At 43.7% G+C, this 19527-nt stretch overlaps 1 protein-coding gene across 1 annotated transcript in view; it reads left to right on the top strand.

The window, feature by feature from the left end:
- The first annotated feature begins 542 nt into the window (after positions 1-542).
- Positions 543-19527, top strand: part of grin2ca (glutamate receptor, ionotropic, N-methyl D-aspartate 2Ca) — a 76023-nt gene continuing 57038 nt past the window's right edge. The window contains exon 1 of the mRNA XM_084925101.1: positions 543-2012. The gene's annotated coding sequence lies outside the window, so the exon portion shown is untranslated. The remainder of the gene's footprint in view (positions 2013-19527) is intronic.

Genomic DNA, 19527 nt, shown 5'->3' with positions numbered 1-19527 from the left:
CCCTGGCTTCATCCAGGGTGAAGCTGTGACAGCAGCAGATTACTGCCTCTGTAATGCCGGGGTGTCCGCACACTTTGGCTTTGTTATACATACTGAGCAGGACAAATGTGTTAGTGCTCCCTGGTGGATAAAGCGCATTATAACAACACGGCGTATAAATTACCTCGAACAAATGGAAATTTCTGTACAGTACTACACTACTGTGTGTGTGTGTGTGTGTGTGTGTGTGTGTGTGTGTGTGTGTGTGTGTGTATGTGTGTATGTGTGTGTGTTCATAGCTTAGATGGAGTAAAATGAGCCAGGCTCTGATCTGTACTTGAACATTGTACAACATTTATGTTAGAGTGTATAAAGACTGTAAATGTGCACACACTGCCATCGATGCGTTCTCTGTGTGCACTGATAAAAAGCTTATAGTTTAAGGGACGAGCACATTCCTGAAGGGAAGGAAACGGTGGGCAGTGACTCTGCCTGTCCCAGAGAATATTTCAAGGGCAAACCTGTTGATGCGATCTGCGGCAGGGCAGACAGGAGGCAAGACGGGGAGCGAGCGAGCGGGTGGGAAGGCAAAAAATAAAAATGAATGAGTTGACAAACGAATGGGTCCCAGGGAAGCGTGAGGAGAGATGATGCATTAATCTGTGGTGGTTGAAAAAGGGGGGATGTTGTAGAGTTGTAGGGCAGCTAGTACTCAAAGAGCAGAGGGAGGGAAATAAACGGGAGGGGTGGAGGGAAGGAAAGAGAGAGACGGGAGGGAGAGCGAGAGGATAAATCCTTACTACATAATGATTAGAGCTCACAAGCCCTTCCTGTGACATGGAGTGTAGGAGTCAGGATTACAGCCGGCCAGAGAAGCCAGAGTGAAAGCTCTGCTGATGGGCAAAGGAGGGGCACAGGTAGGAACAGCCCAAAAAACAACAAGGCATACAGGACAACAAGTGCAGCCAACTGAAGGCTAGAGCAAACAAGGTGCGCTTGGAGAAAGGTCACGAGGAAGATCCAAGAATTTCCAAACTCCAGCAGCTGCCTTGCATCTGCACCTCTGTTCCGGCCATCTGTCGCCGGCCGCCGACGGCCTCGTTCCGGGCAGCTGGATCATTTCTCAGAGTCTTATTTTGATGGAGTGGCAGTAAAAGTACCGCTCGCACCAGAGGAGGACGAAGGAGGGAGTCTGGGAAATGAAGAGAAGGGTCACCCTGCAGGACCTGCGATAGATGGGGACACACGATGCGGACAGGTGTCAGAGACGGAGTAGATCTGCGTCTTCACGAACCGGGCAGTGACGATCAAGGACGCGGGTGACGAGCTGAAGGTTGAGGATTTCTTTTGGCGCAAGTTTCTGGCAGCTTTGTTAGTTTTTTCTTTTTCCCAGAGACTCACTTTCCAGCCAAGAGAGGAATTATCTTTCTCCCAGAGGTGCGCAGCTGGTGAAGACTTTAAAAAGGCTACTGCTTCACACAGATATGCACACTCACAGGTTTCTCCTAAATTCCTCCTCAGTTTCTCCTCCTGGGACACATTACCTGAAAACAGTCTTCAGAGGTGTCCCTGTCAACAAGTTGGAAAACTAAACCAAAAGCGCATCCGTGGACAGCTGAGATTATATCAACTTGCTTTGCTTCTCCTTTTCCTCCTCTGGCACCTGTTCACCTTGATCTCCCTCCGTCACTCCATCTATCCTCCTCCTGCTCCTCTTCTTCCCTCCCCCCCTCCCTTTTACCAGCGAGTGATAATGTGACCTTCTGCCAAAGTGCTGGAAACCATGCCACCGTCGCAGCGGGCTCCTCTGTTGCTGCTACTGAAATAGACTCAAACAAGTGCAGGGAGAGGAAGAGCGAAAGGGGGAGGGAGATACGAAGGAGGGAGGAGGAGGAGAAGACGAGGGCCAAAGGGGAGAGAAAGGAGAGGAGGAGAAGGAGGGGAAAAAAAGAAAACGGGGAACAGGACAGCTGAAGCTGCACACACGGCATGAGTGGTGACGAGCCAGGGCTGGATGTGGATTGCCAACACAGGTAAGATCACCTTCGTCGATCGCATTATTTAAGCACCGGCGTGCTCCGATCAGCTTGCAGTTACTCCTGGTTAAGTATGGAAATGCTTTCTGCTTCTTTGGAGTAGTTTTGTTTGTAGTTTTGTTGAGCAGAGTTTCCTCCTCCTGCTGCTTTCTGCTTTGGGTCAATAGCAGAATTATCAGAGCGCAGAGGGGATCAGATCAGAGGGGGTACTCGACAGCATCCTTGTCAGAGGGATCAGACGACACGCTGCGCGGGGCTTTTTCCGCCTCTTGTAGGTGGCAGTAACTGTTGCTTTAACTCACCGAGCTGCTGGGAGGGGGGGATTAAGCAGAGTGGATCGATGCGTCATTGTAAACAGTTAGAGCAGCTGAGAGGGCCTTTTGATACATGCCCGCCGGACTTGAGATACCACTGCTGCAGAGGAAATTGAACTGCCACTGAAGAGTGACTTTACAGGATGTGAGAAAATGTGTGCTTGCTCCAATTACCAAAGGATTCGTTCTAGCGTTTTGGCTCCAGGAAGACGCTGCGCCTTCGAATCAAATCTTGTGGCTTGAAATTAGAGATTTATTCAGAAGTTAGCCGAGAAAATTTGTTCCACTCAGACCAATAAATACAAGGAAAACAATGCTGCTGATAAAACAAACATGAAACAAACTATATTTTATCTGACATATGCCCCAGGATCACTAACACCATCAGCTCCACAATGTAATAGTGTCAAGACGCATGTCTGCAGCAGGAACTCAACACACAGGCAGGAATCCATCCGGAACAAACGGCCACATTATCCATTCCTGAGTGAATAACTGACGGACGTCTCTTTATCTCAGAGTAACAGATTCTTCTGTCACAGGCCTTAAACACGACTCAAGTCGTTTTATTTTAATGCGTGGACAGAAAGTGAATATGAAAAAGGGGCTTTAACGATGAAGAGGTCAGAGGAAGGGAGGCGTTCTTGTGTGAGACCAGTTTAAATGAGAGGCGACGGTGAGGGGGGGAATCCGCGGGGACGTTCTGCCGAGCTGGATACGACTTCTTTGAGAGCCGAGGCTGCTGCTGTCCGGACACCACAGTCGCTGCCAGCAGCATACAGCCACGAAGGATGGCTGGTGACACAGACTGACTTTAATCTGTTTTGAAGGCTCACCCAGGTTATTAAACGCCTACAGAAACCTGTGGAACAGTGTTTCCTGTACAGGGGGCCAGACTCAGACTACAGCATGTTTGTCTGTGTCAGAAATGTGTGTTTGTGTGACCGAGACACTTTCACTGCATGCGTGATGTGATCGGGAATTACAAAAGGAACACTACGCTGAATTAGATAAGAAAACAGAGGACGAGGTCACATAAACTCATCGGCAAAGGTTTTAATGAGCTTATAGATCACGGGAACAAAAGCCTGTTTTTTCCATAGACTTCTATACAATCCAAGCCTGAGGAGACGCCCTCTGCTGGCTGCCACAAGGAGTGCACATTTAAGGCACTTCCCCACTGGCTTCACTTTTCAGACCTGGAAATGATGCCTGTCGTTTAAATGCACACACAGCCACACACGTCCAGACCAGAAAATATACTCATTTAAGAATTCTGGCTTCTAAAATTCTAAAATTAACCAGTTTAATAGGGATTACATAAGAAGTGGGCATAATTTCCACTTTGGCACGCAGTTACTTTGGTTTGAGATCCATTAGGAAGAAAATGAGTCTGCTTTATGTCCCTTTTCATAGTTTGCAGATGTCCTCTTATTTATCAGGCTCTAAATTTGGGTCTTATGTTTCCTCGTGGGCTTTTATGCAATTAAAGAGTTTTCATTTACACTGCCTATAGAAGTGAACGCTCCAAGAATTCATTTATTTTGAATCAAACCTAAGATTCATGCGATGTTGGAGTGAGGATGAAACTTCTTCGGTTAATCGTGGTTATTTGTTGTAAAATCGCAGGTCCACAGGTGGAGGTAAAAGTCTGTTTTTCCTGCAGTGAGAGCAGAGTGGGAGCGGGGGGTGGTGAGAGTGTGTGACAGTGCAGCAGCAGTTAGGCAGGTGAAAAATGGCTGTTCATTATGTTATACCAACCATATCCCAGTTTCAGTAATTGGGTGCGTGTATGTGAGTTCAGTACAGACAGCCTGTACGTACATGCGCACCAGAAACCAACCGGAGGATCCTCAGCCCATCGCACAACATGATGCAATCTCACTACATCACACACACACCTGCCCTTCAACACACGTGAGGACCTTGACTAACTCAATAAATGGTTACGAGGGTTTTTACTATGATCGTCCCTCTGCCGGCTGCACCAAAAACACGCTCAGCAGCAAATATGTCTGACTTATTAAACACTATCAGTTACAGGTTGTCAGGGAGGATCAGCCTTCATGTTAGCAGACACTGAACGAACCTTACAGCAGCACCGAGCAGCTGTAATGACTTCAAACATTACAGGGAAGGTTCTTATATGAAGAGCTGTTACTCATAATTGTATTGAGGTCCTTTACAAAGCTCTGCAGTTAAAGTGGACCTATTGTGCTTTTTATTTTCTGTAGTACATCTATAAGCTGTTACAGTGATGGGTGCTCACATTAGCTTTAAATACTGAGGTCATTGTATGTACGAGCAATCCCTGTGAGCCAAAAGCTCAAGCTGTGAGTGATGTCATAGAGAGGGGGTGTCGTCCTGTGGTCATTAAGGCACACAGTCAGACAAGAGGCAATATCATTTTTAATTGTGAATCATGCAAAGCTTTTCTAAAGAGTCTAAGACTGAAATGCAAAGTTCATTTTTACAGTTGTGAAGTGTTTGCACACAAATTGGCGTCAGAAACCAAATGTGGAATCCACACGTTCTCCAGGGGTTATCATGGGGATGACCCCTGCAGAAAGCAGCTGTTGACCCCATGAGGCCTGTGTGAATGAGGCTTTAGCAGCCGAGTAAGGAGAGGCCTGGCCAGCTGCACTTAAGCATGTGAAGCAGTTGATTATCACCTGATAAAACATCAACCAGTGAGTGAACAAATCTCTTCCCCTGTGCTGATGCTGTGCCTGGACCAGCCTGAGTATGGTAATTAAAATAGATGCAGCATTGTTGCTCTTTTTTATAATTGAAGCAATATTAAAAACAATGCAACTGAATCATCAGGAACGAACGCCGTCATCCTTCGCAGCGCTGGATCTCAGTGAGCGCAGAGACTGACAGCGAGAAAAGCAACAGCAGCTACACAAACACCAGTTTAACAACCATTCCTGTAGCCTTGAGTTACTGAGCTCTTCAACTGCAGAGCTAAATTATATCGTCACGCAAGCCTCGCATGCTTGCAGCCTGCGGGCAGACTGACAAACAACCTCCGGGTTGGTATCACACAGACACGGGCTGATTTGTCAGCTGTCCGGATCTCCCATCTCACGCTCAGAGCCGATCTGCTTAATCAAATGTTAAAGACACAAAACCTCACCCATCTTCACGTCTCTGCAAAGCGAGAGGCGAGGGAGGGGAGGAAGACGGGAAGAGGAGAATGATGATTGAGAGAGCAGACCCAAAAAAAAAGAAAAAGAAGAAGACATACAACAGAAACACCAGTCGGCTCGCCCGCACAGGGAACGGGTTGAAATGGAAACTGCTCTGATTGACGGCCGGTTACAAGCATCTCAGACAGTAAAACATTTACTGCAGAGGAGGGAAGGAGGTTACAGGATATCAGATCAATCTATCCAAGGTCATCAGAGACGAGGGTAGATTTAACTCGGGCATCATCCCTAAACCCTTCTCTCGACAATCTCTAAAACCCGTACGGGTCACCGTTAAACGTTGAAACGCAGATCTGTGCTGCGACGCCGGGCGAGAAGAAGTTCTCAGGGCGCTCTCATACTGCACAGCCTGCGTGGTGAAACCTCAAACTCCGGGCAGAATGAGGCTCGCAGGCTATGCTGCTCTCTTCTCGAGTTTATGGCTGCACTCACGGGCACAACAGAGACTCGGGGCCCATTTATATTCATGGCGCAGCGCCGCTTGCACCTCGTCTAACGTCCTGTCCCTGTTGAGAAGGAAAACTGACACGCCGTGGGGTTGGGAGGGCGGTGGTGGGGGGGCTTTCTTTGCCTCTCCTTTCCTTGTCATTCTTCTGCCTCTTGTGGATCCTGACACCAACCTGAGCGTTTGTGCATGTGTGACGCGTGTGGGTGCATGTGCGCTGTGTAGTACGGGAAATTGATTAAGCTAATTGCTTTCTATTCACAGCTGCGTGTGTCCCGCTTAATTTTTCACAATTATCCCTGAGCGGGTGACGCGGTGGGAGGGCGTCTCGATGAGGGATGATGACAGCGATAACCTTAGAAGGAGGGCCTGGAAAGTGAGGGAGGCCGGTGAGACGACGTCCAAACAGAAAGCAGCGTTTAAAGAAATCGGGCTGAAGCGTTTCCACTGCCGTCTAACAAAAAGTGACACGCAGCGTCCTGGTGCTTCGGCAGCTTGTGATGACGACGTGGTTGGGGCTTTGCCACGTGTCTCCTCCTCCTCTGTCCTTCTTGTCACTCTCAGCGTCACCTAACAAAGTCAAACTGCTCGACAGAGCAAAAAAGCCTCAACTTGTGACTTCCTGAGAGATAAAGAATTGTTTTTTTACTTTTCTGGAGGCTGTTTATTGTTGCAAAAATCAATACGTCATCTCCAGAGAAAACCATAAAAGCCAGAGTTGTTTACGACATGCTCTGATTGCTTTCCATGGAGTGGTTTTACATGTTTGAGCTGCGATTAGAGGCACTGAGGCTGTACCTCTCACTACCTTTTCACAGATTCTGACAAATGGAAACCTCGTGCAGTCATCCAGACAGCAAAAGAAAACCTCCATCTCTTTGTTGGCTTCCTTTGACATTAAATTTCTCCCACGTATCCTTTCAATAACCAATTAATAACACTTAGTGTCCTGCAGAGTGTTTTTGCAAAGTTGCAACTCATTCTGTTTTTTTGTGTGGATACTTGGTAAACATGACAGATGTTTTTCTTTGGAGTCCGAACCCGAGCAGAAAGTCAACACTGATGTGCTGAACGCAGCTCAGACTGGGTGATGATGCAGATGTGCGTCTGCTGGATGTGTTGAACTTTCACAGCATGCAACACGTGGAGACATCGAGGGCCAAACGAGTGTTTTTGTTATGTCCTGGTAGCTGATCCGAACCAGCAGGTCGAGTACATCCTCTGCTGGGCAGGGTTCGGTTTTTGTCTGTGAGCTGTTACAACTGCCCAAAAAAATGCAAATGTTCTATTATTATTCTAATATTTCTACTATCTATGCAGTGTTTTTGCTCTAGTGACCTTCAAGTCATCTCAAACCAAAACAAACACGTTGAAGACAGATGACACTTTCCTAATTTAACGTGACCCTGTGATGCAGCTGGATTCTTACAAGCATGCTATCCGGTCGTTAAGTGATGACGTGAGTGAATCCTGCTTCCGGGCCTAAAGTAGTCTGCGTTTAATATGGCTTTTGTGTTGTTAACATGTTTAATGTTTTGTATTTTCTTCTATTTAATCTCAAAAAGCTCCTAAAACAGTCAGTGATCACTGTTGACCTCCCTCGGCTTTTATTACCGCTAATCATTTATTTAAGCTCAGTTTTTAAAACCTTAGGATGTAACTACAGCCCAGCCCATGCAGCAGTATATGAATGACTAACCTCGTATTGTGGATGGATTATCTCAGTTGTTCTCCTGGCTGAAGTTTGGTCCTTTTACAGCATCCTGCCATGCGATTACATTTGTTCCTGACCACCGAGAACACTCACGTTAACTTTTATCGAGTGGAAAAAAAGTTAGCTTGTTTATATTATGCTAACATAGCTGTGTTGCTAGCGGTCACGTAGCACATCATTATATACCAGCTAGCCAAACTTCAGTAACCCTACAAACGTCACTGCTGTTTAGTTTTCTGTCTTCATTTATGTTGGAAGTGATAACAGAGCTGTACGTTTTAATTTGTTTCCAAAACCCCGCAGTCAGGACATGCTATATTGTATTTAGATAGAAGCTAGCGAGCTAACTTCCTGCTAACTTCTAACTCCATTAAATGTCATAAATTCCGTTTTCATGGATGCCTGGATGTTAAACTCAATTGTTACACCTGGTAGAGCAGAACACTGATCATTTTATTAAAGATGAAAGACTTTAGACAGTTTCAACTCTCAGTAATGCCATAGTGATCGTTTGATATATGGACCTGCAGCGGAGTTTAGGCCCAGACACGGCTAGTGACGTCAGACTTAACGACCGGATAAGTAATGCTATTCCTGCACCAGCAGCACAGACATGGTGCAAAGGCTGACTCTTAACAAATGGCGAACAAGCCTCGTCTGCATCCGCATTTATGGTTTACATGTAAATACAACAATGACATGAAGTCCTCGAACCATGTTTAAGTTGTATTAGCTCACCCAAATGACTGAAAATCTGTTTGCTTGAAGTAAAACCCACGTATGCATTTAATGACTGAGCTCTGAATCCAGGGAGAAAAAACATAAACCAGTTTGCTCTCCAAGAATCAGCATCTGTGTGAGAGCCTTTGACAGATCCTGAAGATTTTCCCCGAGACCAGCACAATGTTTCTATACGGCGATGTTGCTGAAGAGTTTTTCAAATATAATATTTCAATTCTATCTTTAGTACAAAGTAAATTGGTTTAAAATTTGTATTTCAAAGCCTCCGCACACAAAAATCAATACGGTCTTGCCAGCTTTATACCTCTGTGGGTGTGTGATTTGGAAGAACTGACTTATGTTGCGTTTATCTTGCACATTCCTGCTTTACACACAAAATAGGAAAGGAGAGAAAGACTGCACAGGCCACACACACACACACAGATTAAAAACAAAGTGATATGCTCATATGTGGATTAGAGCGTGTGTGTGTGTGTGTGTGTGTGTGTGTCAGAGGTCAGCTGTATTTGTGTGCAGCCACTGTATCAACTGGGAGAGCAGGTTGGTGACAGCTGGACCAGTGGCAGGGGTGGAGGGGGGGTGGTCTGGTTCTGCATGGGCAACCACAGTTTCAGCTTAACCAGGGTCTTACACTGATCCCTGCTTTACATACGGCTGCACATGAGGCCGAGTGCGGGGTCCGCCAAAGCCTGACAGAGGACGCTTCCGCCACCCTCCGTGTTACCTGCCGCTGCGGGTTTACAGCCAGGTCAGCCCGCAGGGTCAGAGTAGGAGTATTGATATCAGCGTGTGATGTCACGCCCCGTAAGCCTTCGCCAAACATCCGCCCATGTGTTAAAGGCAAAATGGATTACATTTGCATTGCCATTGTAATCTTCAGCCTCGCAGAGATTATTACCCTCAAAACGCGTCACAATCTGTTCGATTTCACTACGCGCTGTGCTGACGAAGACAACGCCGGGTGATGAAGTGTCCCCTGACGATAAATGTGCCAAAGCAAAGAGGAGAGATATATATCAAACATCTGTCCAATGACGAGCAAACACGTGGCCTCTGTCCTTGGGGATTTTTCCCCCACTTTGGAGTAAATGATGATCTTTTCTCGACTATGTTGATCCATTTATTGCACGACCAAACTACGGAGTCTTTTCTTTTTATAGTTTTAATGCAAAAGGCTCAAGCTGGGCGATGACCTGATCAAGGTTATACGACACTTGCTGCAGAGGGAGTACTGCTTTATCGCTACGTGAGGTTTCAAAGATGGAACTGTAATAAAAGCCGGCTACATAGCTTTCCATCTGCTGTGGCATTTAAAACCTGCTGATTGTGGCCCCTCTGATGCTATAGAGTCAGAAAATCCAACTGTTCAGTTCTGCTCCATCTCCCTCCTGAATATTTAAATCCTTTAATGCAAAGAGATACCAGCAGCCGCCTGACTACTCCCCCTCGCCCACCCCAGAACCTTTGTTCAGAGACGACAGTAAAAATCTCACCAGATTTATGAGGACTTTACCTAGACAGGTTTTCACCCTGTGGCAGATCAATCACTCGTAGTGCAGAGTTCCAGTAGAGGCGTGCGCGTCTTAAATATGTCTGCAGTGCCGGCGGCAGAAGCGAAGTCAAAGGGTCCGCGACAGAAACTAATATCACCGAGTGAGTCTGTTTGATGCGTCTCTGTCTCCAGAGGTCACGTGAAACAGATTCATTGGTATTGGTTTGGACTTCAAAGCCTCCACTGGGGTTTCACTTTGGGTGCATTTCAGCAGGAAACCCTGGTGGACCTCGACTTGGTCTTTTTCACGCGGCCGGCTGCCGTTTATCACACGGCCACGATACACGACCCCATCCCATAAAGACCAGAGCCGTAAATCAACAGGCAGATTTAGGGGGGACCCTGCCCCTCTGCTGACGAGTCTGTCGCTGCAGAAAATGAAAATCCTGGCCTTCGTGGAAACGGAGCCATATTTTGTACAAATGAGCACAAAAACATGATATGGATTATGCATTTTGTTAACTATTTCTCACTTCATAAGAGCCACACAGTTTTTTTTTGTTTTGTTTTGTTTTATTTATTGCAGTGCTGCAAGTCCTTACGCAAGCAATTTGGCAACACCTCTGGGCAGTTACTTACTGGGCAGGGGAAAACACCTGTAACATGGATTTTAAACCCCAGAAGCAAATGGATGAATGATAACTGAGATACTCTCTTAATTTTGGTGCGTCTGTGTTGTATTTTCATCACCTAATTGCTCATGAATGCAGAGATGGAGCCTCTAACAGCTGATATCCTATTTTGTAAATACGCTATGATGAATGTTAAACACTGTATATGTTTCACAAATGATTGCATGCTCTGCTAAACAGGGTCATTTGTGCATTAAATTAATTTTTGAATCATATGATTACGAGCATCGAGTAAGCAGGTGGTGCAGTTTCTGCCCAGTATGCACCACAAAGCTCCTCCCACCAACAACAGCAATAATAAAAAACAAACTTTAAAGAAAAAAAGAGTTAAAATGTTTAGTAAATTTGATTTTAAGCCCTTTCGTTTTTGGAGTTGCACATCACTGCAGGTTCATTAACCGCAGGTCAGAGTTCTGAGTCCTCCACGAGAACACTGAACAAATTCTGTTCTGATTCATGTTATCAATATACTGATCAAAACAAAATAAAGATAAGATCCTCATCTATGTATTTACTAAAATAATAAATACAGAAATATTCACAGCCTTATGACTGATCCACAAACGTCACAGCATCATCACTGGCTAACTGCAGATTGGCTTGTTGGTGTCCATCGGCAGCACAGCAGCTATCTGCGTTATTACACTCGACATAAACAAGTCCAGCATGATCCAACAGAAAAACTCCACTTTATCAAATTATGTTTGCATAAAGCAGTCACAGCAGGTGAAGACTGGCTGTTTTCAGGCCATTTTGTCAGATGTCTAACACTTCGTCACTGCTGATGTGGCATTTGCAGTCAGAGTCCCTGCAGTGACGAGCACCTGCCTCAGGAGATATGGTAATTCAAACATCCACAGTTCCTTTGTTAACCGGTTTTGTCTTTAATTTATTCTCAGTCGCCTCCATTGCTTTATCTACACATTTCTTTTCACTGTTCCATAAAGGACAAGTGGCCAGTTACGCACATGCTTCAGTGAAGCTTTAGCTGAGTGGCCGTGCATCTTAACCTTTGTGGCACAAGTCAAAGTTCTGAGCAAATGAATATCAAACAATCCACTGATTTTAGCATTAATCTGTAGTTTCCCATCGTTTAATCTTAAACAACATCAGAGGCACAGGTGTCAAACTTAATGAGAGCTTCACAATTGATCTTCTAAACAAACGAGCCTAAAGAGAACCAAATTAAATAAGCACGATTAGAAAGGATGAAAAAAGACGAGAGCTTCCCCTGCAAGAGATTTAACAAACACACTCGAGGAGACTGAAAAACCAAACAAGGGCCAAAAAGATGTTTCCTGCACGCTAGGAGGAACACAAATTGTGCAGCTTGAGGGCAGCGAGCAGTTACAGCCTGTTTTTGCACAATAATTAATTTGATTTGATATTTCCAAGGTTAGTTGCATAAATGTACTTGTTGTTTATGCTATTTAAATTCAGCTTTGGCTTTAGTGTCATAACTTGAAAAGTTCTGAACCTGTGCAATTTTACATCATGTTTATTTGAAGATAAAGGTTCACAGAAAGGTCTCACTGAATAAACATATATTATTATTATTATTATTAGTCCTAGACCTTTAGGTCACAACAAGCCTAAAGATCGGTCGCTCAGCAACAGGGAGGTGCAAGTTCAGGTGGTCACCCATGGACACAGCACCACAGATGGAGTCATGAGCTCCGGCTCAGGCCTGTGGTGGAGGTGAGGCCAGTCTGACCAGCACGCCGACCTCAGGCTTGCTGGTCAGACCGGCCGACAGTCTGGGAGGATTCCCACTCCTGCTCGTGCACCGCCGACCACGCCCCACCACAGAGTCCAATAAGATCAGACTTGGTAACCTTGTTAAAGTGGCTGGTAAGACTTCAGGGAGGTCTCAGGTCCAGCTTGCGGACTTTTATAACAGTCAGGTGCTGAGGAAGGCGACCGCTGTCATCCTCTCTTAAATGACTTTCAGCTGCTTCCTTCAGGCTGTCGGTATAAAGTGCCGTTTATACCTGCTGCTATTATCGTGCTTAATAACACTAAACCATGTTCTCTTTCTTTTGGTGTTGTTTGATGTGTGGACATACTGCAACTCAATTTCCCACTGGGGACAATAGAGTTACCACTGAGTGCATTCACATATAAGGGACAACAGTGTTGCTATATGATCAGTCACAAACATGGTTCAGTCTACTGGCAGCTAGGGCTGCCACGATAAGTCGACTAGTCACGATTACGTCGACTATCAAAATCGTCGACGACTGATTTAATAGTCGACGCGTCGTTTGAAGCTTTGTAAGATCACAAAAGACGCAGGAATAAGTAGTAGGATTTAAGAGTGTAATAACGGACTGAAACAGAAGATGGCAGCACTGCATGTACAAGGATGCCAGCTGCCGTTAAACCCCGAAGAAGAAGAAGCTCTGTCCCACAATTCATAGCGCAGCCCAGCTCAGTTTCCAACAATGGCGGCAGCTAGTTAGTTTTAATATTACTCGTATTATTCTTTCTGGGTCACAAAATAAACGTTTAACATATTTTCAGGCGAGAATGTAGCTGTGTAAACCTCAAATATCTGCTCAGTTTATCAAGACACCACATATTTTCAAAAGCGCTCCGACGTTTTCGGAGACGTCTGTTACCCACTAGCTCGATAGCTAGCCGGGGGCTAGGCTCGCTAGAGCCGTGAGAACACCGGACTCCCGGCAAATCGTTTTCAAAACCCACCGCCGTCTTTCGCTACTCAGGTTAAACATGATATATAAGTCACTTAGATAACTTAAAAATGTTATTGTTTGGCTTTTTTCAGTATTTTATTTGTTCCTGAGTAAATCGGTTTGGCTGAGATTAAAGTTATAGTTTTTACACAGCTGAATAAACGTCAAGCAGACAGCTGATTATCAGAAGTGTGAGATGCTCGAGAATATACTCCGGTGTCCTGTTATATTTTAGATAGCAAGGAGTTTATTAAACTTCACTGAAACAATCTGCAAATTTAATTAAAATTTAATAAACTATCATCTTGTCTTTATTTTTAGTTAGTACATACCTTAAACACTTAAAGCTGTAAGCTAATGATAGTTATATAAGAGCAGATGCTGCTGGTGCAGTTTTACGTCCAATGGATGATGATCTGATTAGTCGACTAATCGCAAAAATAATCGGTGACTAGTCGACTATCAAAATAATTGTTTGTGGCAGCCCTACTGGCAGCAAATATGTGGTTTGCAGTTTAAGCTGCTTCGAGTGGCCAGCAAAACTCAAACATGCTATTAAACAAACAATTGGTGACCAACTCGATTTTATAATAAATAAACTTTATAAAGTTTACTTACTATAAAATCTCACCCATTATTAGAACGGACTATAAATATCATTGTGGATTCCATTATAAGAGGTGACACTGTGAACAAGCGAACCACTGCCAAGCTCTACTTCGAGGTCAATTTTTATTATTGTTAATTCATTTTGAAAAAGGACCACGTACAATATAAACATTCAATGCATTGTACCAGAGTTATTGTACCTCGGCAGGTCAGATGTAGAAGAAGATCATAACAGTGTCAGCTTTGTTCCACTTAATATTTGATTACATTTATCTGAATCCCATCATTATTTGAATACATGAGTAAAAGTGTAGAACAGCTGTATACAGCATAGTCTAATATTTGTTATCTGGTAAACTGCAGTTGAGGAACTGGTGTTGCTTTGTTAATTAACTCAAGTGCCAGACGATGTGGAGCCGTGCCAGACGGAAACAAAGAGCAGTTATTGTCTTAATGTGTTTGAATACAACTCTAACAGAGCTAACAGTGTATTTACTGCCATGCTGTGGTTTTTCAGTGGCCTATAATTAATGATATAAGCTGTTTAACTGGAGCAGCTTAGAGCAGCGAACAGTCAGAGAGAAACTACAAACTGAGGACAGGATTTGGCACAGACTCGGTCTGTCTTAGCTCTTCTGTATTCTGAGTAAAAGTACACAGATCAGAAAGGGATAGGAAACCTTAATAGTCTGATTCAAAGGTTCGGTCAGGACCTGCACAGTGGTCTTAGTTGTAGGTTGTCCTGGGTCACAGATATATCCAAAGATCTGGCTCCAGATATTTAGTTTATTTGAGATCAGTCAGAAGATATCGAGGATTGATCACATTTAGCAAAGCTTGCGCTGTAGAACGTCTGACTGCAGTACAGCCTGTATAGGAAATGTTTACAAAAACACTTTTCATTTGGGCTCCAACCAAAAACCGCGGACACGCGCCAACTATGTCATACTGTCGATATTTTTAGATGCCGATGTTTTTCCTTTTTTTGCCTCTCACCTCACCCCGCTCCCACTGTACTTATGAGGATGATGATTCTACAGATTAGTTAAGTGGGTGCAGATTTAAAGAGATTATTTTTTAATCAGAGATTAGTTCAACATATTCATACAGGTGTAATCATCTGGTGGTAAATGAATCCTGACTCTTTGTAACAGAGAAGGTCAAACTGTGGCTTGTGTTTGCTGGGTGGTTGCATTTATTAAATTCTATTAAAGAAACCTCTTTCAAGCCTGGAAAGCACTGATCCTGTCTGCAGGATACCCACAGCGGGTAGTGATGTAGACCAAACTGAGAAAAACAGAAAGCTCAAAAGCTGCGACACACTTCCAACATTTCTGAAGTTTTTTGAAGCTTTTGTTTTCGTAGTTCTGGAGCGAAAAATGTTCCTACAGTCCCCAACAAGATTAGGAAGCTACAGTACATCCAATAAACTGGGAAAGCTCTATTCCTGTACAGTAATACTTACATTTAAACAGTTAAAGCCGAAGATGAAATAAAGATGTGAATTTCCTGACCGGTTAGCGAGCAGTTGCAGGGTGATGGTGCTGCACTAAAAACCTCCCTGTGAGTTGTCGTAGTTTCCATGAAAGTTTTCGATTTGTCTGCAAACGCTCGCTATAATTATATATATATATATATATATATGAATAGATGCTGATGAAGATTGGCTTTAAGAAATAAATAAGAGATATTTTACTTTTCATGCCAAGACAAAAACTTGTTGAACAACTTTAACCTGTGATGGAATAATCTGACATCATTTATATCTATGCTATCTGGTTACCTTTAAAAAGTCTTGATTTGGAGTACCTACATCTCTTAGTTTCACTAAAAAGTCTCATTAATTAGCTCATTCTTTTTGATTTGGTGGATTGGCGCTCAGTGATCACACTCAGGATATACCACTGATTTGATTTTATCTATAAAGTGATACTGTGATAAAGTGATTCAGTAAGAAGTTCTGCCTCTGCCGTGTCAAACTGAGCTCAGAGATTTATTTTATTTATTTTACTAAAATGCTAATTATGTTCCTACAAACCTAGGGGACGTCTTTCTTTCTTTGCTAAAGATGGTGTATTTCACTATTTTGGGAAGAACTGGTCACAAGAGGAACAATAGAGCTAATTTAAGTAGTGTTTGCCTACCCGGTGCAACGATAGGGAAGCCCTAACGTTCATACGAGTCCCATAAAAGTCATAGATCTGCTTGATCATGGAGTTCTGACAGCGCTGGATCAAGAGGAAGCTGCTGGACTGTTATCAGCAGGTGAAACAGACGCAGCAGGCTGCGGATCCATGGATGAGTGTATTGATTAAGTAGCAGGAGACGGGACAGGTGCACATTGTTAAACAGCTGCAGCAGGGGTGTCGTGCCCAGAATATAAAGGGAGTCAGTAAACACTGCACCACACTTCTCACCCAGATGTATTTACTGCTGCAGCTTCACGTTAATGAGCTGGATCAGGAATCACTTGGAGGACCTTTGCAGCATCTCATCGATAAATGGCAGGTTGTTTTCCTTCATGTGGTTTCATAACTCATATGGTCTATATCAGAGAAAACAGAGAGCGGACAACTTTGCATCCTGCAAACTGCATCCATTCTTCCAAAGATGAGATTTCAATACGCACTGTGGGGCAGGACGGCTGTTGCAAAAGTAATTCAAGGGCACTGATTGCACTAATCCTCATTTTCTGTCATGTGTACTGTTACAGTGGTGGATGCTCATATTAAACAAGGCCAAATTTCCAAATAATGAGGTCGGTGTATGCACAAATAATCCTTCTAAGCCAAAGGGTCAGGCTTCAGGCTGCTCTAAACACTCGGTTTCAGACAGCTTCTTTTTTACTTCTGTCTTTGTATGTTGCCACAGATGGGCGATCTCCTTATGTGGTCATTCTTTGGCTGTGAGATGCCGCAACCAACAGGTGTTCAAGCTCTTTGTTTGCAAGGAGCAGCCAATCAGAAGAAAGCTGGGTCAAAAGGAGAGGAAGGGAGATGCCAGAGGTGCTTGTTGAAGCTTCCACCCCCTCCTAAGAAAATTAAGGATTACTTAGAGTCCAACAATAAAAATCTGGACCTGGAAATGAACAAAACAGGTTCACTCCAATATGACAAAATGATATTTTTTAAAAATGTGAAAATAAACTGCTGCTTTTGGTTGAGACGGTGCTGAAAAAGGTGAAGGCTTCACATGGAAACATACACTGCATTAGAAGGGGAAATAAACCACACTGTACAAGACTTCAATATGCATGAACCAGATGTACTCACATTCTCATCACTGAGTCTGTGTATGTGTCGCCGTGTGCAGAAAATACAATTTGCCTTATCAGCAATATTCAATTTCTGAGAGCAGATAACATGTGTATGAACTGAACATGCAGATGTGGATGTTTGCATTATTTACCTGTTCAACTTAACAAAATGTCCAAGTGTCAGCAGTGTGGAAGCACAACAGACTAAAAATAAATAACGTCGTCGTACAATAAAGCCCCAGCAGCTATTTTTAATCAGTCTGCATTTCTCAGCTCGTTCAGTAAAGACACTGCTTCCTCTGTATGTCACCCACTAGAGGGGGATAAGCACATCTTAAATGTTTGTTAGTCAAACTCTAACTAACTGAGGACAGAGAATACAAACACTGTCGATCGGTGGGACGATACTGCCGATTGGCACCGTTTAACTTTGAAAGTTCGGTCTCTCGTCCACTTTTTAAAATCTAATCTCTCATCAGATGTTAGATAATTCTCAGCGGTGGCCTGTTTACACAGTTCAGCTGTCAAAAGAAGAGGAAACAGGAAAGTGGCTGGTATGGGCTGCTCTGAAGCAACTTATTTAAGTCACGTTGCTTTTCCATAATCCCTTTGACAAGAACGGACTTTGGCGACAGCTTTCCAAGAGAGGCAGTAAGAAATAAATAGGACAGAGGAGTGTGTGTGCTTACATTAATCCTGTAATGGGGACTAACCTCCCAAACCATCATCTCTGCACCTTAAATATCTGACTTCTTGCATTCTTGCTGAAGAAAGTTTGCAATTAACAGGGAAAAGTTCGGGTTCTTCATGTGGGTATGGAATAACCGTTAATGTGCCGTCTGTACCATATGTACACCATGCAGCGCTCCATGTTATTATACTCTATATAGGTTAAACATACTGTGGTCTACTTTATTTATTTAATCTCACAGTACAAAGACAACATGTAAAACACTGAAAAGGAAAATGTTTCCCTTTTTTTTTTACGCAAATTTAAAGTTGGGACAAGTTATCTCACATATTTATGCAACTTGCAAGCAACGCATTAGAAACTGAGGAGCCCATCACTGTAGTTTAGGAAGCAACATGTTTCCCATTACAGCTGCAGGATTTCAGCTCTTCTTTTTGCTGAATCATAACACTGCAGATGTCTTTAGTGGGCCAATCATCATTTACCACCCAAATTCATTTACTACAGAGCTATCCACAAAGTACGAGGCCACCTCCACATGTTCAGGCATGGAAACCCGATGCCACGAAGCTCCCAGCACACAGTTTGTATGCTGATGTTAATGCCTGAAGGCGTTTGAGAACTCTTTGTCAGCCGAGCGTTGGCCATTTAAATGCACCAACACACCTCAGCACTCTGTGTCACTGACCTGACTTGTTGCAGTAGTGCTATCATATCACAGTACCATGCTGAAACTCAGTGAGTTCTTCTCAATGACCTGTTCATTCAGACATTTTTTAATTATGAAAGATATGTATTATGAAAGATCTTTCAAATCAATATTACATAAGCTAATAATAAATGAACTCCATGCTGACAAAAGAACCAGCTCGTTTTCCGCTGAAATATTTAAATGTTATTAGATAACAATGGAGTCCTTTCATAAGAAGCTTACATGCAGACGTAATCAAGTATAACTGGGCAGTGACTGGTTGCACTCTGTGGGTCACCAAGTACAGTATGACTCATTCTGAATCCAGTTTGCAGCAGCGTCATGACGCAAAAGGCAACCTGTCTCTGGCTCATGGCTCAAACTACAGTACGTACCTTGTGACTGCTTCAGAGCTGAAATTGTCTCTGCTTTGTAATAAATCTAAAATCTCTACGACCAATGGATGTCCACGGTGACTTTTGATCCTCAACATCTGAGTGGAGCCTGTGGCCCTTGTATACACAGGAGCAGTTTGAGAAGATTTAGCCAAAGGACAGATGAAAATCCTCTTTCCTTTATGTATCAGTGCAGTTTAAGGATTCGGCTGGCTTTAGAGGTTCGGGGGTCGGCACCCAGCAAACGTACGGTCACAAGCTGTAATGTATCTGCATCATGAATCTTTGAAGGCTGTTTCCTCCAGATCTGAACGGTAAAAGAAACTGAAATACGATAGCCTCCATGGATCTCAACATACAATATAAAATATATTCCAACATACAAAGTTAGCAACAGCAAAGTTGATCTTGATTTCAGAACAGTTGTATGTCCATTGTACCCTCCAACCCCCCCATCCCGAATTCTCCCCCTACCAGGTCCACACTAGACAAGACACCACAGAGAGCCAGTCTCTGCCCACACACACAAAAAAACATCTCAAGACTCATACACATAACAAGCAT

Source organism: Perissodus microlepis, chromosome 4, assembly GCF_051167445.1.
Source record: "Perissodus microlepis isolate ML-2025 ecotype Zambia chromosome 4, ASM5116744v1, whole genome shotgun sequence".
NCBI classification, from domain to species: domain Eukaryota; kingdom Metazoa; phylum Chordata; class Actinopteri; order Cichliformes; family Cichlidae; genus Perissodus; species Perissodus microlepis.
The sequence above is the reverse complement of the archived record's forward strand: the minus strand, read 5'-3'. Positions and strand labels throughout refer to the sequence as shown.